This window comes from Oncorhynchus masou, chromosome 9, assembly GCF_036934945.1.
Source record: "Oncorhynchus masou masou isolate Uvic2021 chromosome 9, UVic_Omas_1.1, whole genome shotgun sequence".
NCBI lineage: Eukaryota > Metazoa > Chordata > Actinopteri > Salmoniformes > Salmonidae > Oncorhynchus > Oncorhynchus masou.
In genome coordinates, this window is record NC_088220.1 from 90,296,570 (window position 1) to 90,323,390 (window position 26,821).

Sequence of the window (26,821 nt, forward strand, 5' to 3'; positions counted from 1 at the left end):
TTGGTTCAGAATCAGAATCACATTATAGTGGTGGTTCAGAATCAGAATCACATTATAGCGGTGGTTCAGAATCAGAATCACATTATAGTGGTGGTTCAGAATCAGAATCACATTATAGTGGTGGTTCAGAATCAGAATCACATTATAGCAGTGGTTCAGAGTCAGAATCAACACATTATAGCGGTGGTTCAGAATCAGAATCACATTATAGTGGTGGTTCAGAATCAGAATCACATTATAGTGGTGGTTCAGAATCAGAATCACATTATAGTGGTGGTTCAGAGTCAGAATCACATTATAGTAGTGGTTCAGAATCAGAATCACATTATAGTAGTGGTTCAGAATCAGAATCACATTATAGTGATGGTTCAGAATCAGAATCAACACATTATAGTCGTGGTTCAGAATCAGAATCACATTATAGTGGTGGTTGAGAATCAGAATCACATTATAGTGGTGGTTCAGAGTCAGAATCACATTATAGTGGTGGTTGAGAGTCAGAATCACATTATAGTGATGGTTCAGAATCAGAATCACATTATAGTGGTGGTTCAGAATCAGAATCACATTATAGTGGTGGTTCAGAATCAGAATCACATTATAGCGGTGATTCAGAATCAGAATCACATTATAGTGATGGTTCAGAATCAGAATCACATTATAGTGTTGGTTCAGAATCAGAATCACATTATAGTGTTGGTTCAGAATCAGAATCACATTATAGTGGTGGTTCAGAATCAGAATCACATTATAGCGGTGATTCAGAATCAGAATCATGTTGCTGGGTCTGCAGAGAAACATGCAACACTAATATTTAGTTTGCGTCCCAAATAGCACCCTATTCCCTGTATAGTGCACTGCTCATTAGAAAGTTTGCATTGTATGGGATGGGGTGCTTTTGAGATGAAACATTGGTCTCTACAGAATGATGAAATCCTGTCAGCCTCTGGCCAGCACATCATATCCCACCTCTCTACAAACACTGGCAAGGAGCCGTCTTCTCCTCTGATCTGTGAACACAAAGCCCGTCCTCCAATACCTCCTCCCACCAGCCTCCCCTGCAAACAACACCCATTCATCCAACCCTTATAAATCACATTACAACAACACGTCATCTTTTCTCCCAGTGTAAAATGAGCCAGGTAAGTATCGTCTGCTTTGACTCCTGTCTCTTTTTGACTGAATTCCCACAACATACTTTGTTTTTTGCCAATCATAATATTGTACTGTAGCTTGTGTGTGATGGACCTCAAAGCTGTGAGGACTGTTTCTGCTGTGGACCTCAGCTACTGGCAAGCAAGATAGTGGGTTTAAAAAGCCAACCCATACAATGGCTCTGGATGGTTGTATGCCCATCTACAGCTTCAGCTGCCAACACGTCAGGCAAAAATAAACATATTTTTTCTCCAGTATGAATCGATACAGAGCTGTTGCAATTTAATCTATGAAACAAAGACCATCACCCAATGAAAACAAACAACAACAAAAAAGAAAAAACAGAGCTTGACAAATTCGGGTGTGACAATATTTATCACAATATTTCTCTATTCCCTTTGCTTTTAAAAATGTTCTCTCTGAAGGCAGAGAAGCACACCCACGTTTAGCATTGTCCTCATTGTCCTCATGTCCTCATTGTCCCAGGAGGCTCCTGCTAAAGGTGGTGTGAGTGGGAAGGACTGTAGCTAGTACCTTAGGGACAATTCATACAGTCATACAGGCCCAACATCACTCTGGAACCATCCTTCTGTTGATATCCACAGTGATCCAACGTGGCTAAAATAAGACATGATTACGATCGCTCAACAACCCAAATACACATTTTAATTACGTAAAGAGTTCAGGTACACAGGTAGACCCTTTGAAGATACAGATTATTGAATGAAATTTCTCAGAGCATCATTGAAGTATTTTTGTTGTTGTTGTCTTGTCTGTTGAAAACACTGGACACCCCTTAAGAAGTGAAGATGTCACACAAAGTGAATGTGGGATCAATTTAAGTGGTTCATGACAGCAGCCTTTCTGCCTTCTTTCTCTCTCCTGCTTTCTCAGTGGAGCTAAAATGGCTGCCAAACTAAAATGGCCACTAAAACAACTCGGCATCTGAATGTAGGGCACGTAGCGACGCATTCTCCTTCTATATCTACTGCCGTCTCCTCTAGGCCTGTATGTATTACTGCCATGTCCACATGGCTTGGTGCGTTGACATGTGCCTGAGCTCTCAGTGCAGCACAGGCCTCATGATACCCTGAAGAGTACAGAGTTCTTCCATAAAAAAAACATACATGTCTTTGGAGAGAAGCTAAAACATACATGTCTTTTTTTAGTTAGGTCTGGGAGGAGGTCTAAATACATCATATACTCTAACACACAGTCAAGGGAGAATGGGGTAACCTGAGCCAAAGTTTCTAAGAAACCATACACAAAATGAATAATTTGACCAAATATTTGGGAAGGGGTCATCATTTCATGGAGACCGTGAAGGAAGAAACCACACGGAAAAAGTGGTTAGCAAGTTGAGTCCAAAACACTGGTATTCACCAAGACAAATACATTTATTGTGTTAAGAGGTTTCATGATGCTTGTATCTAAATTAAAGTAGATCATTTCAAGATTGTTCTATACATCAGTTCTGGTCTGTATAAGCTTCAATGTGAGGTTAAAAAACCTGGCATGGAAGTACATCCTTGTAGCTGTATGGGCTAATAAAGTCAATATGTTTGCCTTGGGGTACTTTGAGCCAATGGTTGAGCCAATAGCAAGTAAGAGCTAATTGAAGTGCTTTCTCACCAGGCGTAATGCAAGGCATATGAGGTAACAACAGGGCCTATGTTAAAAGAGGCTTAAAATGATTAAAATACCGTTGTGATTTTGCTTAATTGTGTTTGGGAAATAAAGAATAAAGAAAAAGTATTGTTTTTCTGTACAGACATTTGAAAGGCGGCTCACCTTACCTCATACCTGGAGTAGGTAGTGCCGAGAAACCACTTATTAACAGAGGATACAAAACATACGGAAAAATATGTAGATATCTTCGTTAGAAATAATCATTCATTTCCCTTGACGGAATGATGCTGAATGCACCAAAAATGTCTCCGCTTACCCCAGTCTCCCCTACTACTATCCTCTGTAGTATGGTGTGTTCTGCTGTAATACATGGGCGGAACCAGTCTTTACTAGTGTTGCTGGTCATACTGAATAAGAGACCATCTGTACAACTCCATCTATAGATTGACATTTTACCCCCTAGACAACCTTTGACCCCTAGTTGACCCCATAACATACAAAAACAAGTTATATATAAAAAAAAATGCAGAAAAGGCAATGGTGATGAGAAGAAGAATAAAACAATGTATCATACATCCAGTGTTGGACTTTCACAATGTGCTCAGCAAATACCTCATCTCTCCCAAGTCTCTATACATGTAATACATTTAGAATAGCATGGGAGAACACACAACAATAATACACCTGTATTTTCCAAGCGACCAGATCACTCTTTCTGTCTGGCCTTCAAAAGTCAATGGTGGTTGAACATGAGTCCAATGGTAGTCAATGGTGGTTGGACATGAGTCCAATGGAAGTCAATGGGGGTTGGACATGAGTCCAATGGAAGTCAATGGTGGTTGGACATGAGTCCAATGGAAGTCAATGGTGGTTGGGCATGAGTCCAATGGTAGTCAATGGTGGTTGGGCATGAGTCCAATGGAACTCAATGGGGGTTGGACATGAGTCCAATGGTAGTCAATGGTGGTTGGACATGAGTCCAATGGAAGTCAATGGTCGTTGGGCATGAGTCCAATGGAAGTCAATGGTGGTTGGACATGAGTCCAATGGAAGTCAATGGAGGTTGGGTATGAGTCCAATGGTAGTCAATGGTGGTTGGACATGAGTCCAATGGAAGTCAATGGTCGTTGGGCATGAGTCCAATGGTAGTCAATGGTGGTTGGGCATGAGTCCAATGGTAGTCAATGGTGGTTGGGCATGAGTCCAATGGTAGTCAATGGTGGTTGGACATGAGTCCAATGGTAGTCAATGGTGGTTGGACATGAGTCCAATGGAAGTCAATGGTGGTTGGACATGCGTCCAATGGTAGTCAATGGTGGTTGGGCATGAGTCCAATGGTAGTCAATGGTGGTTGGGCATGAGTCCAATGGTAGTCAATGTTGGTTAGGCATGAGTCCAATGGTAGTCAATGGTGGTTGGGCATGAGTCCAATGACAAACCGTGTTTTGGATTATCTGCAGTTTCATCTCATGGAATTTCAATGTAATGTCATCTTTGACATGTTGATGATGAGCTCTTTCGGACTTGATGTTGCATTTTCTAAAGCGGATTTAGCTCACTGGGTGCTGATGGGCTGGGGGGTTGGGCTGGTACTACACACAACTGATGAGGGATGAGGTGGAGGGAGGGATGGGGTGAGGTGTTGTGGTGGTAGTAGTGGTGGTGGTAGTAGTGGTGGTAGTAGTAGTGGTGGTAGAGGTGGTAGTAGTCGTGGTAGTGGTGGTGGTAGTAGTGGTAGTAGTGGTGGTAGTGGTGGTGGTGGTGTTGGTAGTAGTGTTAGTAGTGGTGGTGGTAGAATGGCAGTGGTGGTGGTAGTGGTGGTGGTGGTGGTAGTGGTGGTAGTAGTGGTGGTGGTGGTAGGGGTGGTGGTAGTAGTGTTAGTAGTGTTAGTAGTGGTGGTGGTAGAAGTGGCAGTGGTGGTGGTGGTGGTAGTAGTGGTGGTAGGGGTGGTGGTGGTGGTAGTAGTGGTGGTGGTAGTGGTGGTTGTAGGGGTGGTGATTGTAGTAGTGGTGTTAGGGGTGGTAGTGGTAGTAGCGGTAGTAGTGGTGGTGGGGGTAGTAGTGGTAGTACTGGTGGAAGTAGGGGTGGTGGTAGTGGTAGTAGTGGTGGTGGTAGTGTTGGTGGTAGCGGTAGTAGTGGTAGTGGTAGCGATAGTTGTGGTGGTGGTAGTGGTAGTAGTGGTAGCGGTAGTGGTGGTGGTGGTAGGGGTGGTGGTGTGGTGGTAGTAGTAGTATTAGTGGTGGTGTGGTGGTAGTGGTGGTGGTATTAGTGGTGGTGGAAGTAGGGTTGGTAGGAGTGGTGGTAGTGGTGAAAGTAGGGGTGGTGGTGGTGGTAGGGGTGGTGGTGTGGTGGTAGTGGTGGTGGTAGTAGTGGTGGTAGGGGTGGTGGTGTGGTGGTGTGGTGGTAGTGGTAGTAGTGGTGGTAGGGGTGGTGGTGTGGTGGTAGTGGTAGTAGTGGTGGTGTGGTGGTAGTGGTAGTAGTGGTGGTAGGGGTGGTGGTGTGGTGGTAGTGGTAGTTGTGGTGGTGTGGTGGTAGTAGGGGGTGGTATTAGTGGTAGTAGTGGTGGTGGTGGAAGTAGGGGTCGTAATAGTGGTGGTAGTGGTGGAAGTAGGGGTGGTGGTGGTGGTGGTGGTAGTAATGGTGGTATTGGTGGTGGTGGTGGAAGTAGAGGTGGTGGAAGTAGGGGTGGTGGTGGAAGGAAGGGTGGTGGTGGTGGTAGGGGTGGTGGTGGTGGAAGTAGGGGTGGTGGAAGTAGGGGTGGTGGTGGAAGTAGGGGTGGTGGTGGTGGTAGGGGTGGTCGTGTGGTAGTAGTGATGGTAGTGGTGGTACTAATGCGATGGTAGGTGTGTGGGATGGGAGCTTGGTTGGTTGGTTTGGTTGTTTGTTGCACTCCCCTACACATACCACTCTTTCTTTGAAATGACAGAGCCATCGGTTTGGGACACCATGTCATCGGCTATATCCGGCCCGGGGTTGTACTGGAAAGCGAGAGTCCGTTCATCATAATCTTGACTCTCTCCTTCGTCCACTGTGAAATAGGGCCTCTTCAAGTCCTCCGCGTCTCCGTCAAAATCACGCTCGCTCGCCTCGAACCCTCCGGTCACAGCGATCTGGGCAGGCTTCTTCTCGTCATCTGAGTCGTCTGGGTACTGCAGGTTGTTGGGGATGGGAGGGTGGGCTGGCAGGCCCCGGCCTTGCTGTAGCCGTTCCCAAACACCTGTTTCTTGGTGCTGTAGTCGCCCTTGAAGGTGCGCTGGCGGCGGCGCAGGAACACAAAGAGCAGGGTGGCGGCCGCCGCTAACAGGACGACCCCGCCCACGGCGCCCCCGATGACGGCACCCGCATTGTGCTGCTCCTGCGGGATCTCACGGCCCCCAGGTGGCGGGTTGTTAGGGAATTCTGGGTAGGAAAAGACAGATGGAAGGGGTGTGTCAGTGCTCAGGTGGGAGGAGGAGGAGGGAGTGTGCTCAGTGTGCAGGTGCTCTGTTTTGGGAAGGAAGGAAGGAAGACAGGGAAGGATAAGCAAAGGGAACAGGAAGGACCCCCCCCCCCACGCCCCGGAAGCACACCAACGACGGACCCCCCCCCCCCACTGCAAAGCAAGCTTTAGTGATCGCCATCCACATGTGACTCTCAAAAGAGAAAGGCAGAAACATACACCGCCAGTCTCACACACCGCCAGTCTCACACATCACACACTGCCAGTGTCACACATCACACACTGCCAGTCTCACACACCACACACTGCCAGTCTCACACACCACACACTTCCAGTCTCACACACCACACACTGCCAGTCTCACACACCACACACTTCCAGTCTCACACACCACACACTGCCAGTCTGTAACACACCACACACTGCCAGTCTGTAACACACCACACACTGCCAGTCTGTAACACACCACACACTGCCAGTCTGTAACACACCACACACTGCCAGACAATCTCACAGAGCACCACCACACTGGACCAGTCTCACTAGACACCACACACTTCCAGTCTCACACACCACACAGGAACTGCCAGTCTCAGGAACACATGGCCAGTCTAACAGGAACACACACAGGATGGCCTAGTCAACAGGAACAGGGTGGCCTAGTCTAACAGGAACACCACTAACTGCCAGTCTCAGGAACACACCACACACTGCCAGTCTGTAACACACCACACACTGCCAGTCTGTAACACACCACACACTGCCAGTCTGTAACAGGAACACCAACAGGAACAGGATGCCAGTCTAATAAACAAGAACAATGCAGACACAGAGCACTAACAGGAACTTTAGTCTAACAGGAACAGGACAGGATGGCCTAGTCTAACAGGAACAGGAGCAGGAGCCTAGTCTAACAGGGCAGGATGGGAACAGGAACAGGATGGCCTAGTCTAACAGGAACAGGAGCAGGATGCCATTTGGGAACACAGGATGATTGGCCTGTCTAACAGGAACAGGAACAGGACAAACAGGAACAGGAGCAGGATGGCCTAGTCTAACAGGAGCAGGATGGCCTAGTCTAACAGGAGCAGGATGGCCTAGTCTAACAGGAACAGGATGGCCTAGTCTAACAGGAGCAGGATGGCCTAGTCTAACAGGAACAGGATGATGGCCTAGTCTGTCTAACAGGAACAGCAGGATGGCCTAGTCTAACAGGAACAGGATGGCCTAGTCTAACAGGAACAGGATGGCCTAGTCTAACAGGAACAGGATGGCCTAGTCTAACAGGAACAGAATGGCCTAGTCTAACAGGAACAGGATGGAATGGCCTAGTCTAACAGGAACAGGATGGTCTAACCAGGATAGTCTAACAGGAGCAGGATGGCCTAGGTGGCCTAACAGGAACAGAACAGGATGGCCTAGTCCAACTGGAACAGGATGGCCTAGTCTAGGATGGCCTAACAGGAACAGGATGGCCTAGTCTAACAGGAACAGGATGGCCTAGTCCAACTGGAACAGGATGGCCTAGTCTAACAGGAACAGGATGGCCTAGTCTAACAGGAACAGGATGGCCTAGTCTAACAGGAACAGGATGGCCTAGTCTAACAGGAGGAACAGGAACAGGATGGCCTAGTCCAACTGGAACAGGATGATATTGTCTAACATGAACAGAAACACTGGAACAGGATGGCCTAGTAACAGGAACAGGATGATAACAGGAACAGATGGCCTTGTCTAACAGGAACAGAATGGCCTAGTCCAACTGGAACAGGATGGCCTGTCTATAACTGGAACATGATGGCCTAGTCTAACAGGAACAGGATGGCCTAGTCTAACAGGATGGAACAGGATGGCCTAGTCTGGAACAGGGAACAGGAACAGAATGACCTAGTCCAACTGGAACTAACAGGAACAGGATGGCAACTGGATCAGGATGACATTATTTAACAGGAACAGAATGACCTAGTCCAACTGGAACAGGATGGATATTGTCTAACAGGAACAGGATGGTCTTGTCTAACAGGAACAGGATGGCCTAGTCTAACAGGAACAGGATGTCTAACAGGAACAGGGTGGCCTAGTCTAACAGGAACAGGATGGCCTAGTCTAACAGGAACAGGAACAGGATGGGTGGCCTAGTCTAACAGGAATAGGAACAGGATGGCCTAGTCTAACAGGAACAGGATGGCCTTGTCTAACAGGAACAGGAACAGGATGGCCTAGTAACAGGAACAGGAACAGGAACAGGATGGCTAACAGGAACTAGTCCAACAGGAACAGGATGGCCTAGTCTAACAGGAACAGGATGGCCTTGTCTAACAGGAGCAGGATGGCCTTGTCTAACAGGAACTAACAGGAACAGGATGGCCTAGTCTAACAGGAACAGGATGGCCTAGTCTAACAGGAATAGGATGGCCTAGTCCAACTGGAACAGGATGGTCTTGTCTAACAGGAGCAGGATGGCCAGGATTGTCTAACAGGAACAGGATGGCCTAGTCCAACTGGAACAGGATGGCCTAGTCTAACAGGAACAGGATGGCCTAGTCTAACGGAACAGGAACAGGATGGCCTAGTCTAACAGGAAATGGAGCAGGATGGCCTAGTCTAACAGGAACAGGAGCAGGATGGCCTTGTCTAACAGGAACAGAATGGCCTAGTCCAACTGGAACAGGATGGTCTTGTCTAACAGGAACAGGATGGCCTTGTCTAACAGTCTAACAGGAACAGGAACAGGATGGCCTAGTCTAACAGGAACAGGATGGCCTAGTCTAACAGGATGAACAGGATGGCCTAGTCTATCAGGAACAGGATGGCCTAGTCCAACTGGAACAGGATGGCCTTGTCTAACAGGAACAGGGAGCAGGATGGCCTAGTCAACTGGAACAGGATGGCCTAGTCTAACAGGAACAGGATGGCCTTGTCTAACAGGAACAGAATGGTCTAGTCTAACAGGAACAGGATGGCCTAGTCTAACAGGAACAATGGTCTAGTCTGGAACAGGATGGCCTAGTCTAACAGGAACAGGATGATATTGTCTAACAGGAACAGAATAGCCTAGTCCAACAGGAACAGAATAGCCTAGTCAAACTGGAACAGGATGGCCTAGTCTAACAGGAACAGGATGGCCTAGTCCAACTGGAACAGGATGGCCTAGTCTAACAGGAACAGGATGGCCTAGTCTAACAGGAACAGGATGGCCTAGTCTAACAGGAACAGGATGGCCTAGTCCAACTGGAACAGGATGGCCTAGTCCAACTGGAACAGGATGATATTGTCTAACATGAACAGTCCAACTGGAACAGGATGGCCTAGTCTAACTGGAACAGGATGATATTGTCTAACAGGAACAGAATGGCCTAGTCCAACTGGAACAGGATGGTCTTGTCTAACAGCAACAGAATGGCCTAGTCCAACTGGAACAGGATGGTCTTGTCTAACAGGAACAGAATGGCCTAGTCCAACTGGAACAGGATGATATTGTCTAACAGCAACAGAATGGCCTTGGCTAACAGGAACAGAATGGCCTAGTCCAACTGGAACAGGATGATATTGTCTAACAGGAACAGAATGGCCTAGTCCAACTGGAACAGGATGATATTGTCTAACAGGAACAGAATGGCCTAGTCCAACTGGAACAGGATAGGTTTGTGCCACAGACAGACAGCAGATAATCACAGTTGCAGGCTGAACACTAGCCACAGTATGGGAGGGCAGAGGTAGAAGAAGGAGGGAGGAAGAGACAGATATTGTCTAACAGGAACAGAGGGGGAAAGAGGAGATAGGGAAGGGAGGGATGGATGGAGAGGAGTGAAGAACAGGGGGAGGAAGAGGAGGGAGAGACAGAGCAGGGTGGGAGAAGAGGGAGAGACAGGAGTGTGGGAGAGGAGGGAGAGGAGGGAGAGACAGGAGGGTGGGAGAAGAGGGAGAGGAGGGAGGGACAGGAGGGAGAGGAGTAAGGAACAGGGGGAGGAAGAGGAGGGAGAGACAGGGTGGGAGGGTGGGAGAGGAGTGTGGGAGAGGAGGAGGGTGAGACAGGAGGGTGGGAGAGGAGGGAGAAAGGAGGGACAGGAGGGAGAGGAGTAAAGAACAGGGGGAGGAAGAGGAGGGAGAGACAGGATGGTGGGAGAGGAGTGAGAGGAGGAAGAGACAGGAGGGTGGGAGAGGAGGGAGGGACATGAGGGGGAGGAGTAAAGAACAGGGGGAGGAAGAGGAGGGAGAGACAGGATGGTGGGAGAGGAGGGAGAGACAAGAGGGAGGGAGAGGAAGGATGGAGAGGAAGGAGTGACAGGACAATGACTCTATTCTCAGTATCTAAGGCTTCTTGTTACAGTCCAACCACAAGCCTGAATAATACAAGGTCTCTCAATCCTGCTAGAAATCACCTATAGTGGATGAAATGCCATCTAAACGACAACCAACTTAGAAATGTTTCAGAGTACATTGATGCCGACTACGCCACCCAATTTTTCCCCCTCCTAATTCACATCTCGCTCTCTTTCCCTCTCTCGCTGTCTCTCCCACTCCTCTCTCAGGATATGTGACCGACCAGCTCGATTCGTTTGAAATTGTGTTTTTGACATTGGATAAAAGTACAGACTCTGAGCTAGGAAATGGTGTATCATACAGTACAGTTGAGGAACAATGGAAAAGTAATTCTGCTTTTAAAGTTGATCAACTAGTAACCCCACATTTGAATGTTTTGGTATCTAGTGAAGAGCTCTTCTTTGTCTACACCCATTCTGTTACCACCCTCTTCAGCCTTAGACCCACCCATCTCTTTAAGGATTCACATGTATGACATCAGCATATAGCTGACAACGTGTTAACTTTAGGTAATTTGTATTCATTATAACAGGAAAAATAAACTCACAAGATCTTCCTTATAAATTAGTGAAAAGCTAATTACTGAAAATAGCTTACGGTTGTGAATGTGATTAAAAAAAAGCTAAATATTCTACTGGAGTATTTTAGAACTTGGTCACTGTCTTGCTGTCCTAACGTTATATCCTAATTTGACTTTTGTGCAGTTAACTAAACAATGAACCATAATCCCAATTCATGACGTTACTATCCTGCATGAATCTGCAGGTAGCTAACCAACCAGGTTCAATGGTAGCTAGCTAGCTAACATCAGGCTATAACTAGCAATGCAAATGGCTCTGAGATACAAATAATATAACAATATAACTACACAGGTCATACACGTAATGTCAGCTAGCGAGCCACCAAGCTAATGTTAGTGACAGAGAGGGTGAAGTGTTTATCCATGTATCCAGGTAGAAAAATCGAGCTAGCAACATTTTCAGATATTATACATTTCTAATTTTGTCAGAACGTCATTTTCATTGGAAGTGAAACCTTCAGCTAATTAGTAAGCTTTAACTTCCAATAAAAATGTAGTTCTGACTAAATTGGAAATGTATAATATCTGAAAATGTATCTAGCTAGATTTTTCTACCCGTATACATGGATCAACTCTTCTCCCTCTCTGACACGGTTGCCACGGTTGCCACGGTTGTCACGGTTGCCACGGTTGCCCTTAGTTTGAAGATGTAATCCAGAGACAGGTGTTTATACAACAGCCTTCTGTGTGTTCTTTATTCAACTCCCTCTGCATATTTGCAATAAAATGCAAGAATTATCTCCTCTCTCATACCTGCTTCCACCAGGCATTCTACTAATTTCAAAACCGTGTCCTCCAGAAAGTAAAGAGCAACATCTTTGCAGTTACTCATGATATCTATAAAAAAACAGCTGATTTAGAAATGATTACCTACACATACTGAACAGCCATTTGTTATAGACAGAAGCATGCTACATGGCAAACCAATCTGAACTCATCTCTAGGCTTGTCCAGTCCATCCATTATCTCAGCTACTCATGGCTAGCCGGAAGGTTCCTGTTTTTTCTGAGGCTAAACCAACTAGGCTCATAATTTAACAATTGTATTCCTATTTACAGATGGCATACAAGTTTGTTATTAAGGCACATTTCCCAGACGGCATTCCTGCTCAAAAAAATGCATTTTGATAAAAAAGTCATGTTTCCGTTCAAATGCCTCTCCTGTGAAGTAGTGACGAGCAACATACAACTCATTTCCTGAAAAAAGTCACAAATAGATATAGGTTGAATTATCTGACAATGATAAAATGTTCAGAGGTAGTGCTTGTCGAAACCTGCAGGGCTACATTACAATTAGCTTCAATAGCAAACACCCTGAATCTTCATGAGAGGAAAAATAAAGAAAAGAAATCTCAGTGTCTAGTCTAGTAAAAGGATAAAGGAATCTCAGTGTCTAGTCTAGTAAAAGGATAAAGGAATCTCAGTGTCTAGTAAAAGGATAAAGGAATCTCAGTGTCTAGTCTAGTAAAAGGATAAAGGAAGCTCAGTGTCTAGTCTAGTAAAAGGATAAAGGAACCTACCCCTAAGTGTCTAGTAAAAGGATAAAGGAACCCCCTAACCTCTAACCCCTAACCCTGACCCCTAACCTCTAACCCTAACCCTAACCCCTAACCCTACCCCTACCCCTTACCCTTACCCTAACCTCTAACCCCTAACCCTACCCTTAACCCTAACCCTACCCCTAACCTAACAGAGACTAGAGGATTCATACATTGATGTGGAGGTGGAAACACTACTGTAGGATCACAGAGTGATACAACGCTGCAACATTCAGCTGCGGGATATCAGTCGTAATGTTTCTGTAACAGACAGAAAAGATGAGATGCGCACATGCATGGAACATGTTGGCAACAATACCAAAAGACAGAGGCTTTAGGCTACAAACATCTCACCTCTACTGGCTAGCCCACGACAGGGGCTCACTGGGCTACAATACTTTAATTCCCTCAACACATCATCCACCCACAGTGTATCAGCCTTAATGCTTCTGCTAAGACAAGCATAGAGAGAATTTACAATGCATTGAAAACGGTTGGCAGCAGTGTCAGAGGACGGAACAGGCTATACATGGGCTACAACAATGTGATGGTGTGTTCTCTCTCTGAGATACACTAAAAATATATATTCTATGGTCCAATAATACAAAGACACACTGGGCTACAAGTCTACCAATTCCAGGCAACATTTACCTATGGTTCTGTTTCTGCTAAAGGAGACAGAATAACAGCCTCACACACGCATGAAACACGGCACAACATGTCAGCTGTGCATCACACCATCACAGTGCTACAACGCTACCACGTCTAACGTCAGTAGCCATTATCTCAAAGTCATTGTATTCTTTCACAGGGAGAACATTTTACTTCACAACCAATGCTTCTGTTTTTCAAACATTCACCACGTGCAGATTAAACTCATTTCATTCATCACGTCTAGTCACCACGTACATATTAAACTAATTTCTGTTATTTTCCCATTCACCACGTACAGATTAAACTCATTTCTGTTATTCTCCCATTCATCAACAGATTAAACTCATTTCTGTTATTTTCCCATTCACCAAGTACATATTAAACTAATTTCTGTTATTTTCCTATTCACCACGTACAGATTAAACTAATTTCTGTTATTCTCTGTTATTATTAACCAGAGCCCAAATGACACCCTTTATATTGCACTACTATTAACCAGAGCCCAAATGACACCCTTTATAGTGCACTACTATTAACCAGAGCCCAAATGACACCCTTTATATTGCACTACTATTAACCAGAGCCCAAATGACACCCTTTATAGTGCACTACTATTAACCAGAGCCCAAATGACACCCTTTATAGTGCACTACTATTAACCAGAGCCCAAATGACACCCTTTATAGTGCACTACTATTAACTAGAGCCCAAATGACACCCTTTATAGTGCACTACTATTAACTAGAGCCCAAATGACACCCTTTATAATACACTACCATTAACCAGAGCCCAAATGACACCCTTTATAGTGCACTACTATTAACCAGAGCCCAAATGACACCCTTTATAGTGCACTACTATTAACTAGAGCCCAAATGACACCCTTTTATAATAGAGCCCAAATGCACTACTATTAACTATTAACCAGAGCCCAAATGACACCCTTTATAATACACTACTATTAACCAGAGCCCAAATGACACCCTTTATAGTGCACTACTATTAACCAGAGCCCAAATGACACCCTTTATAGTGCACTACTATTAACTAGAGCCCAAATGACACCACTACTATTATATTGCACTACTATTAACTAGAGCCCAAATAACACCCTTTATAATACACTACTATTAACCAGAGCCCAAATGACACCCTTTATAGTGCACTACTATTAACTAGAGCCCAAATGACACCCTTTATATTGCACTACTATTAACTAGAGCCCAAATGACACCCTTTATAATACACTACTATTAACCAGAGCCCAAATGACATATACACTATATATAAAAATGTACTGTATGTGGATACCCCTCCAAATTAGTGGATTTGGCTGTTTCAGACAAACCCATTGTTAACAGGTGAATAAAATCGAGCACACCACCATGCAATCTCCATAGACAAACATTAACAGTAGAATGGCCTTACTGAAGAGCTCAGTGACTTTCAAGGTGGCACCATCATAGGATGCCACCTTTCCAACAAGTCAGTTCGTCAAATTTCTGCCCTGCTGGAGCTGCCCTGGTTAACTGTAAGTGCTGTTATTGTGAAGTGGACACATCTAGGAGCAAAAACGGCTCAGCCACAAAGTGGTAGACCACACAAGCTCACAGAACGGGACTGCTGAGTGCTGAAGCACATAAAAATCATCTGTCCTCTGTCGCAAATCTCACTACTGAGTTCCAAACTGCCTCTGGAAGCAACGTCAGCACAATAACTGTTCATTGGGAGCTTCATGAAATGAGTTTCCATGGTCGAGCAGCCGCACACAAGCCTAAGATCACCATGCGCAACGCCAAGCGTCGGCTGGAGTGGTGTAAAGCCACCGTCGTTGTACTCTGGAGCAGTAGAAACGTGTTCTCTGGAGTGATGAATCATGCTTCACCATCTGGCAGCCCGACGGACAAATCAGGGTTTGGCATATGCTAGGAGAACACTACCTGCCCCAATGCATAATCCCAACTGTAAAGTTTGGTGGATGAGGAATAATGGTCTGGGGCTGTTGTGGTTCAGGCCCCTTTGTTCCAGTGAGGGGAAATATTAACACTACCAGCATACAACACATTCTAGATGATTCTGTGCTTCCAACTTTGTGGTAACAGTTTGATAAAGACCCTGTTTCGGCATGACAATGCCCGTGTGCACAAAGCGAGGTTCATACAGAAATGGTTTGTCAAGATTGCTGTGGAAGAACTTAACTGGCCTGCACAGAGCCCTGACCTCAACCCCATCGATCACCTTTGGGATGAATTGGAACACAGACTGCGAGCCAGGCCTAATCGCCTAACATCAGCCCGACCTCACTAATGCTCTTGTGGCTGAATGGAAGCAAGTCCCTGCAGCAACGTTCCAACATCTAGTGGAAAGCCTTCCCAGAAGAGTGGAGGCTGTTATAGCAGCAATGTTCCAACATCTAGTGGAAAGCCTTCCCAGAAGAGTGGAGGCTGTTATAGCAGCAATGTTCCAACATCTAGTGGAAAGCCTTCCCAGAAGAGTGGAGGCTGTTATAGCAGTAAAGGGAGGGACCAACTCCATATTAATGCCCTTGGTTTTGGAATGAGATGTTCGACGAGCAGGTGTCTACATACTTTTGGTCATGTAGTGTAAACACAGTGGCAAGAAAAAGTTTATGAACCCTTTGGAATTTCCTGGATTTTTGGATAAATTGGTCATAAAATTTGATCTTCATCTAAGTCACAACAATAGACAAACACACTGTGCTTAAACCTATAACACACAAATTATTGTATTTTTCTTGTCTATATTGAATACATCATTTAAAATTTCATAGTGTAGGTTGGGAAAAGTAAGTGAACCCCTAGGCTAATGACTTGTCCAAAATATAATTGGAGTCAGGAGTCAGCTAACCTGGAGTCCAATCAATGAGACGAGAATGTAGATGTTGGTTAGAGCTGCCTTGCCCTACAAAAATAACTCACAAAATGTGAGTTTGCTATTCACAAGAAGCATCGCCTGATGTGAACCATTCATTGAAGAAAAGAGATCTCAGAAGACCCAAGATGAAGAATTGTTGCCTTGCGTAAAGCTGGAAAGAGTTATAAAAGAGATCTCTAAAACTCAGTCCACGGTAAGACAAATTGTCTATAAATGGAGAAAGTTCAGCACTGTTGCTACTCTCCCTAGGAGTGGCTGCCCTGCAAAGATGACAGTGCAGAATACTCAATGAGGTTATCCCAGCTTTTTTTTAATTTACCTTTATTTTACTAGACAAGTTAGTTAAGAACAAATTCTTATTTACAATGACGGCCTAGGAATATCAGCTAAAGACTTACAGAAATCTCTGGAACATGCTAACATCTCTTTTGATGAGTCTATGATACGTAAAACACTAAAGAAGAATGGTGTTCATTGGAGGACACCACGGAAGAAGCCACTGCTGTCCAAAAAAAACCCATTGCTGCACGTCTGAAGTTCACAAAGGAGTACCTGGATGTTCCACAGCGCTACTGGCAAATTATTCTGTGGACAGATTAAACTAAAGTTGAGTTGTTTGGAAGGAAGGAAGGAACACAACACTATGTGTGGAGAAAAAAAGGCACAGCACAGCACACCAACATCAAAACCTCATCTCCACTGTAAAGTATGGTGGAGGGAGCATCATGGTTTGGGTCTGCTGTGTTGCCTCAGGGCTGGACAGCTTGCTATCATCAAAAGAAAAATTAATTCCCAAGATTATCAAGACATTTTGCAGGAGAATGTAAGGCTATCAGCCCACCAATTGAAACTCAACAGAAGTTTGGTGATGCAACAGGACAACGACCCAAAACACAGAAATAAATCAACAACAGAATGGCTTCAACAGAATAAAATATACCTTCTGGAGTGGCCCAGTCAGAGTCCTGAACTCAACTCGATTGACATGCTGTGGCACCACCTCAATAGAGCAGTTTACACCAGACATCCAAAGAATATAGCTGAAATGAAACAGTTTTGTAAAGAGGAATGGTCCAAAATTCCCCCTGACAGTTGTGTAGGTCTGATCCGCAACTACAGAAAACGTTTTGTTGAGGTTATTGCTTCCAAAGGAGAGCCGACCTGTTATTGAATCCAAGGGTTCACATACTTTTCCCACCCTGCACTGTGAATGTTTACACAGTGTGTTCAATAAAAACATGAACACATTTAATTGTTTGTGTGTTATTAGTTTAAGCAGACTGTGTTTGTCTATTGTTGTGATCTGGATGAAGATCAGATCAAATGTCGTGACTATGCTGAAATCCAGGTCATTCCCAAAGGCCTCACATGCTTTTTCTTGCTACTGTATATATTATGCATATCATGTAGTGTATTCTGTAGGGAATAGGGCGCTATTTGGGACGCATCAAGCTCTGATGAAAATGATTATGTCAGGCCAGAGAGAGAGAGACATCTCAGTCTCAGATCCAGACAGGTTGTGAAGGATTACAGTTCCAAAAGCCAAATCTTCAGGACGTTCTGCGATTATATTATATCACTGGATAATAAGACATTCCAAGAGGATAGAATAGCCAAAGATCATTTCAGACAACATTAGCAACTTGTAAATTGCATCTAATAATTCGTCTTTATGTACGCTGCTATTGATAGCATGTAATGTTGCCTTGAAAATAAGCATATCTCTCACGGATATTCAATGATTGAATGGAACAAAGACATCTTCCTCCACAGACCATCCACAATTCTGAATACCACTGAAAAGGCCCCCTAAACCCTCCACTAGATAGGCCCCCTAAACCCTCCACTAGATAGGCCCCCTAAACCCTCCACTAGATAGGCCCCCTAAACCCTCCACTAGACAGGCCCCCTAAACCCTCCACTAGACAGGCCCCCTAAACCCTCCACTAGACAGGCCCCCTAAACCCTCCACTAGATAGGCCCCCTAAACCCTCCACTAGATAGGCCCCCTAAACCCTCCACTAGACAGGCCCCCTAAACCCTCCACTAGACAGGCCCCCTAAACCCTCACCTAGATAGGCCCCCTAAACCCTCCACTAGACAGGCCCCCTAAACCCTCCACTAGACAGGCCCCCTAAACCCTCCACTAGACAGACCCCCTAAACCCTCCACTAGACAGGCCCCTAAACCCTCCACTAGACAGGCCCCCTAAACCCTCCACTAGATAGGCCCCTAATCCCTCCATTAGATAGGCCCCCTAAACCCTCCACTAGATAGGTCCCCTAAACCCTCCACTAGACAGGCCCCCTAAACCCCCCTAAACCCTCCACTAGACAGGCCCCCTAAACCCTCCACTAGACAGGCCCCCTAAACCCTCCACTAGATAGGCCCCCTAAACCCTCCACTAGACAGGCCCCCTAAACCCTCCACTAGACAGGCCCCCTAAACCCTCCACTAGACAGGCCCCTAAACCCTCCACCAGGCCCCTTAAACCCTCCACTAGATAGGCCCCCTAAACCCTCCACTAGACAGGCCCCCTAAACCCTCCACTAGATAGGCCCCCTAAACCCTCCACTAGATAGGCACCCTAAACCCTCCACTAGATAGGCCCCCTAATTCCTCCACTAGATAGGCCCCCTAAACCCTCCACTAGATAAGCCCCCTAAACCCTCCCCAGCCCCCTGTATAGAACCAGCCCTCCCCAGCCCTAAACCCTCCATAGAACCAGCCCTGTATAGAACCAGCCCTCCCCAGCCCCCTGTATAGAACCAGCCCTTTATAGAACCAGCCCCCCTAAGCCCTGTATAGAACCCGCCCTGTATAGAACCAGCCCTCCCTAGCCCTGTATAGAACCAGCCCTGTATAGAACCACCCCCCAGCCCTGTATAGAACAGCCCTGTATAGAACCATCCCTCCCCAGCCCTGTATAGAACCAGCCCCTAAGCCCCCCAGCCCTGTATAGAACCAGCCCTGTATAGAACCATCCCTCCCCAGCCCTGTATAGAACAGCCCTGTATAGAACCAGCCCTGTATAGAACCATCCCTCCCCAGCCCTGTATAGAACCAGCCCTGTATAGAACCCAGCCCTCCCCAGCCCTGTATAGAACCAGCCCTCCCCAGCCCTGTATTGAACCAGCCCTGTATAGAACCATCCCTGTATAGAAACAACCCTGTATAGAACCAGCCCTGTATAGAACCATCCCTCCCCAGCCCTGTATAGAACCATCCCCCTCCCTAGCCCTGTATAGAACCAGCCCTGTATAGAACCATCCCTCCCCAGCCCTGTATAGAACCAGCCCTCCCCAGCCCTGTATAGAACCAGCCCTGTATAGAACCATCCCTCCCCAGCCCTGTATAGAACCAGCCCTGTATAGAACCAGCCCTGTATAGAACCATCCCTCCCCAGCCCTGTATAGAACCATCCCTCCCCAGCCCTGTATAGAACCATCCCTCCCCAGCCCTGTATAGAACCATCCCTCCCCAGCCCTGTATAGAAAGCCCTCCCCAGCCCTGTATAGAACCAGCCCTGTATAGAACCATCCCTGTATAGAAACAACCCTGTATAGAACCAGCCCTGTATAGAACCATCCCTCCCCAGCCCTGTATTGAACCAGCCCTGTATAGAACCAGCCCTCCCCAGCCCTGTATTGAACCAGCCCTGTATAGAACCATCCCTGTATAGAAATAACCCTGTATAGAACCAGCCCTGTATAGAAACAACCCTGTATAGAACCAGCCCTGTATAGAACCAACCCTGTATAGAACCAGCCCTGTATAGAACCAGCCCTGTATAGAACCAGCCCTGTATATTATTTGTGACAAATTGCTGTGGAAATGCCTTAAAGCTAAAATATAAAAATAACAACAATCATATTTAAGTCAACTTGGAGTCATGTGATTACATGCTGTGTGGTCCTCCCATTACGACTCAGGAAACCATGCAGTTTCAGGCTACAGATGAAATGTGTTATGGTGAACAGGGTGGTGAAGGTGCACAGTGATGAGCTTGATGCTCCTTTCCAATAAATAACCAGAGTCTTATTCTGGTGACATGAGGATCGATGCTCGACTGCCATTTGACAAATCTCTCTCTTATCCTTAATGTCATCATGTAGACTAGCAGACCAGCACTGTATCTGCCAGCCCTGTATAGAACCAGCCCTGTATAGAACCAGCCCTGTATAGAACCAGCCCTGTATAGAACCAGCCCTGTATAGAACCAGCCCTGTATAGAACAAAACTCTCTCTTATCCTTAATGTCATCATGTAGACTAGCAGACCAGCCCTGTATAGAACCAGCCCTGTATAGAACCAGCCCTGTATAGAACCAGCCCTGTATAGAACAAAACTCTCTCTTATCCTTAATCTCATCATGTAGACTAGCAGACCAGCACTGTATCTGCCAGCCCTATATAGAACCATCCCTGTATAGAACCAGCCCTGTATAGAACCAGCCCTGTATTGAACCAGCCCTGTATAGAACCAGCCCTGTATAGAACCAGCCCTGTATAGAACCAGCCCTGTATAGAACCATCCCTGTATAGAACCAGCCCTAGAACCATATAGAACCATAGAACCCTGTATAGAACCAGCCCTGTATAGAACCAGCCCTGTATAGAACCAGCCCTGTATAGAACCAGCCCTGTATAGAACCAGCCCTGTATAGAACCAGCCCTGTATAGAACCAGCCCTGTATAGAACCAGCCCTGTATAGAACCAGCCCTGTATAGAACCAGCCCTGTATAGAACCAGCCCTGTATAGAACCAGCCCTGTATAGAACCAGCCCTGTATAGAACCAGCCCTGTATAGAACCAGCCCTGTATAGAACCAGTCCTGTATAGAACCAGCCCTGTATAGAACCAGCCCTGTATAGAACCAGCCCTGTATAGAACCAGCCCTGTATAGAACCAGCCCTGTATAGAACCAGAACCAGCCCTGTATAGAACCAGCCCTGTATAGAACCAGCCCTGTATATAGAACCAGCCCTGTATAGAACCAGTCCTGTATAGAACCAGCCCTGTATAGAACCAGCCCTGTATAGAACCAGCCCTGTATAGAACCAGCCCTGTATAGAACCAGCCCTGTATAGAACCAGCCCTGTATAGAACCAGCCCTGTATAGAACCAGCCCTGTATAGAACCAGTCCTGTATAGAACCAGCCCTGTATAGAACCAGCCCTGTATCTGTGAGCTGTTGGCTAGATGGCCTTTTTAGATGGGCATGGTATCTTTTTTGACTGTTCGAGTTCTCTAATATTTATTTGTTTATACTGTATATATATATATATATATTATTATTTATTTTTTTAAATGTCCTCACTGGAAAACAAAAGTCCTGTACACATGTACAGTATCTACATTACCTTCCGGAAGAATTCAGACCCATTGACTTTTACCACATTTTGTTACGTTACAGAATTATTTTAAAATGGATTACATTTAAAAAACCCTATTCCCTATTTAGTGCACTACCTTTGACCAGAGTGGTATGGCGACTACATAGGGTGCCAAATAGGACATATATTTCCCTCTCTCTGCCCAGAGGGCCACACCACCACCATTACCACCCCTGAACTCTTACCAACCCACTCTATCAATGCACCGTAAAGACTCAGTAACAGTCTTCTGTAGCCTCTCTCTCTCATCCCTCTCTGTCTCTCCATCCATCCCTCTCCCTCCATCACTCTCTCCATCCCTCTCTCTCTCTCATACCTCTCTCTCTCTCTCTCCATCTCTCTCTCTCTCTCTCTCATACCTCTCTCTCTCTCTCCATCCATCCCTCCATCACTCTCTCCATCCCTCTCTGTCTCTCATACCTCTCTCTCTCTCCATCCATCACTCTCTCCATCCCTCTCTGTCTCTCATACCTCTCTCTCTCTCTCTCCATCCATCCCTCTCTCTCTCTCTCTCATCTCTCCATCCCTCTCCCTCCATCACTCTCTCTCTCTCTCCATCCTCTCTGTCTCCATCCCTCCATCCCTCTCCCTCCATCACTCTCTCATCACTCTCTCCATCCCTCTCTGTCTCTCATACCTCTCTCTCTCTCTCTCTCCATCCCTCTCCCTCCATCATCCCTCCATCACTCTCTCCATCTCTCTGTCTCCATACCCCTCTCTGTCTCTCCATCCATCCCTATCCCTCCATCCCTCTCTGTCTCTCATACCCCTCTCTCTCTCTCTCTCCATCCATCCATAACTCTCTCCATCACTCTCTCCATCCCTCTCTGTCTCTCATACCTCTCTCTCTCTCTCTCCATCCATCCCTCTATCACTCTCTCCATCCCTCTCTGTCTCTCATACCTCTCTCTCTCTCTCTCTCCATCCATCCCTCTCCCTCCATCACTCTCTCCATCCCTCTCTGTCTCTCATACCTCTCTCTCCATCCATCATCCCTCTCCCTCCATCACTCTCATCACTCTCTCCATCCCTCTCTGTCTCTCATACTCTCTCTCTCTCTCCATCCATCCCTCCATCACTCTCTCTATCACTCTCTCTATCCCTCTCTCTCATGCCTCCTCTCTTTCCTGTGTCCATCCCTCCATATGTCTCCATCTCTCTCTCCATTCCTATCTCTATCTCTCTCTATCCCTCTCTTTCCTGTTTCCATCATTCTATCTCTCATCCCTCTCTCTCTCTCTCCATCCCTGTCTCTCTATCCCTCTCTTTACTGTCTCTCTCCTCCCTCTTTAACCATCCCTCTCGGTCTCTCATCCCTCTCTCTCTCTCTCCATCCATCCCTCTCTTTCCCTCCATCCCTCCGAGGAGCCTTCACTGGCTGATACATGTCATTGTTACATTGTTTTCTAAAACATAATGACATTCATAAGCTCTAATGTCTCTAATCTTACTTTACATGACTCCAAACCAATTCGATAACCTCCGCATCTCAAATCGAACCCTGTTTTCTATATATCTCACTGGTCACCCCCAAAGCCAACACCTCCTTTGGCCGCCTTTCCTTCCAGTTCTCTGCTGCCTGCGACTGGAACGAATTGCAAACATCTCTGAAGTTGGAGACTTTTATCTCCCTCACCAACTTTAAACCTCTGCTATCTGAGCAGCTAACCGATTGCTGCAGCTGTACATAGTCCATCGGTATATAGCCCACCCAATTTTCCCTACCTCATCCCCATACTGTTTTTATTTTATTTACTTTTCTTCTCTTTTGCACACCAGTATCTCTACATGCACATGTTCATCTGATCATTTATCACTCCAGTGTTAATCTGCTAAATTGTAATTATTTACTCCTATGGCCTATTTATTGCCTACCTCCTCATGCCTTTTGCACACAATGTATATAGATTATTTTTTTCTACTATGTTATTGACTTGTTTATTGTCTATTGTTTACTCCATGTGTAACTCTGTGTTGTTGTCTGTGTCACACTGCTTTGCTTTATCTTGGCCAGGTGGCAGTTGCATATGAGAACTTGTTCTCAACTAGCCTATCTGGTTAAATAAAGGTGAAATAAAATTTTAAAAATCAAAAAAATTAATCTCTCCATCCCTCCTCTCTCCTTCCCCCTCTCTCTCTCCAACCCCCCTCTCTCTCTCTCCTCCCTCTCTCTCCACCCCTCTCTCCATCCCCCCCTCTCTCTCTCTGTCTCTCTCTCCATCCCTCTCTCTCTCTCCGTCCCTCTCTCTCTCTCCATCCCTCTCATCCCTCTCTCTCTCCTTCTCCATACATCTCTTTCTCATCCCTCTCTCTCCATCCATCTCTCTCTCTCCATCACTCTCTCTCTCCATACATCTCTCTCTCATCTCTCTCTCTATCTCTCTCTCTATCCATCTCTCTCTCTCCATCCATATCTCTCTCTCCAGCAGTGCTAGACCTGGCCACAACCAGACACAGATCTCAGCAAACCTGGGTTACAATAGTAGTTGTTTTCTATCACATATTTTCACTGTGCTTAAATTCGATAGAACCAATCAAACTGCTCTAAAAGTTCAAACGCCATCTGGCACTCTCAGGCAGTCTCAATCAAACTCTGAAATACATGTTTTATAGATATTGACTACTATGTGAACCCATGCAGGTGTGGGTGTCAGCTCTCAGCCCTCTCAGAGCTCTCAGGTTTTAATCTGACCCTGTAATGGGATTATTCAGGCTTCATTACACACATGAATGGGAGAGAGAGCAATGCTAGGTCACCTCCAGCAGCCTAGCATACAATAATCAACATTCCTCCCTCTTCCTCTGAATCCCTCCACCCCTTCACCTCCTCCCTCCCTCCCTCCATCCTCCACCACCTCGACAAGGTAAGGGAAGACATCCGCCCACCTCAGTCCAGGGGGGGCTTGAAGGGGATGGAAGGAATGGGAGAAGAGAGGACGGAGGATGGAGGGGGGAGAAGAAGGAAGAGATAAGGTAAAATGGGCAGCCTGTTAATCCTCTCCTCTACCCTCCACTGCTCTCCTCTGCAGTGATCCCCGTCCCTTCACCCGTCCCTCCCTCAGAACCCCTCTAATTGGGGAGCTTTATTTAGATGATTTTTCTCCAATCAGAAATCCCAACCGGGGAGTTTTGTACAACCATTTAAAAGTTGAAAAAATCCCAAAAAGACAGACAGGACAATAAAAAGTGGGGAGAGAAAAATCTGAAGTCCTACCACCTAGAGCCACCTGAAGTCCTACCATCAGAGGTCCTACCACCTGATGTTATCCTGTGTCCTACCACCTGAAGTCCTACCATCTGAGGTCCTACCACCTGATGTTATGCCACCTGAGATCCTACCAAGTCCTACCATCATCACCTGATGTTATCCTACCACCATCTGAGGTCCTACCACCTGATGACCTTGATGTCCCACCACCGATGTTATGCCAGAAGTCCCTGATGTCCTACCATGATGGTCCCAGTCCTACCATGATGTTATGCCATGCCACCTGATGTTATGCCAGGTCCTACCACCTGATGACATCTGAGGTCCTACCACCTGATGTTATGCCATCTGAGGTCCCTGACCACCTGAGGTCCTACCAACTCAGGTCCTACCACCTGAGGTCATACCACCTGAGGTCCTACCACCTGAGGTCCTACCACCTGAGAGTCCCACCACCATCTGAGGACAATGAGGTCCCACCTGAAGTCCTACCAGAGTCCTACCACACATCTGAGAGGTCACCACCACCTGAGGTCCCACCATCTGAGGTCCCACCACCTGATGTTATGCCATCTGAGGTCCTACCACCCTGATGTTATGCCATCTGAGGTCCTACCATCTGAGGTCCTAACACCTGATGTTACACTGAGTCCTACCATCTGTCCCACCAACTGAAGTCCTACCACCTGAGGTCCTACCACCTGAGGTCCTACCACCTGAAGTCCTACCACCTGAGGTCCTACCACCTGAGGTCCCACCACCTGATGTTATGCCATCTGAGGTCCTACCACCTGATGTTATGTCCCTACCACCTGAGGTCCCACCACCTGAAGTCATACCACCTGAGGTCCTACCACCTGAGGTCCCCCCACCTGAGTTCCCACCACCTGAAGGTCCTACCACCTGATGTCACCTGAGGTCATACCACCTGAGGTCCTACCACCCATCTGAGGTCCTACCACCTGAGGTCCCAACACCTGAAGTGTGAGGGGATGAGGAATAGGGAGAAGGGATGAGGAATAGGGAGAGGGGATGAGGAATAGGGAGAAGGGATGCGGAGGGAGAAGGGAAGAGGAATAGGGAGAGAGAGAGAGAGAGCGAGAAAGAGAGAGATACAGAGAGAGAACAATGACAGTAAAAGAGAGAATGAGAGGAAGCTATAGACACATTAAGGTACCGATTGGAGCGGGAGGTCCTCGTTATCCTGGCTTTCTGAACAGCCCTGGGGTTGTGAAGTCATGGAAATATAATGCTGCCACAAAGAATAAAGACTCATCACTGACAGGAAGTTAACACAACGCCTCCCACCCTGCCTGACTAGGAGGCGACAACTACACTGTAGCAAAGCTGAGCTCCAAACACCTCATTAAAACAAAAATGTAACCTTTATTTATTAACTAGGCAAGTCAGGTAAGAACAACGTCTTATTTACAATGGCGGCCAGACCCGGACGATGCTGGGCCTATTGTGCACTGCCCTATGGGACTCCCAATCACAGCCGGATGTGCTACAGCCTGTATTTGAACCAGGGACTGGGATGCAGTGCCTTAGACCGCTGCATCACTCGGGAGCCCAAAAGTCATGAAAAAAGTCTCCTCCTGTCTCCTCATGTACTCCTTACTTATGTCTCTCTATCTCCCTCTCTTTTATCCCTCTCTCCTTCTTCTCCTGCTAGCTATGCTCTTCTTATGTCTGCCAGTCTCTCTCTTCTTCTCTCTCTCTTCTTCTCTCTCTCTTCTCCCTCTCTTCTCCTCTCTCTCTTCTTCTCTCTCTCTTCTCTCTCTCTCTCTCTCTCTCTTCTCCTCTCTCTCTTCTTCTCTCTCTCTTCTCCCTCTCTCTTCTTCTCTCTCTCTTCTCTCTCTTTCTCTCTCTCTTCTCCTCTCTCTTCTCTCTCTCTCTTCTCTCTCTTTTCTCCTCTCTTCCCTCTCTCTCTTCTTCTCTCTCTCTTCTCTCTCTTTTCTCCTCTCTCTTCTCCTCTTCTCTCTCTCTCTTCTTCTCTCTCTTT

The 26,821-nt window shown here is 46.3% G+C and overlaps 1 pseudogene; it reads right to left on the reverse strand.

Annotated features, from left to right (window-relative positions):
• Window positions 1-1,410: 1,410 nt before the first annotated feature.
• LOC135546747 (uncharacterized) overlaps window positions 1,411-26,821 on the reverse strand; it is a 64,584-nt pseudogene continuing 39,173 nt past the window's right edge.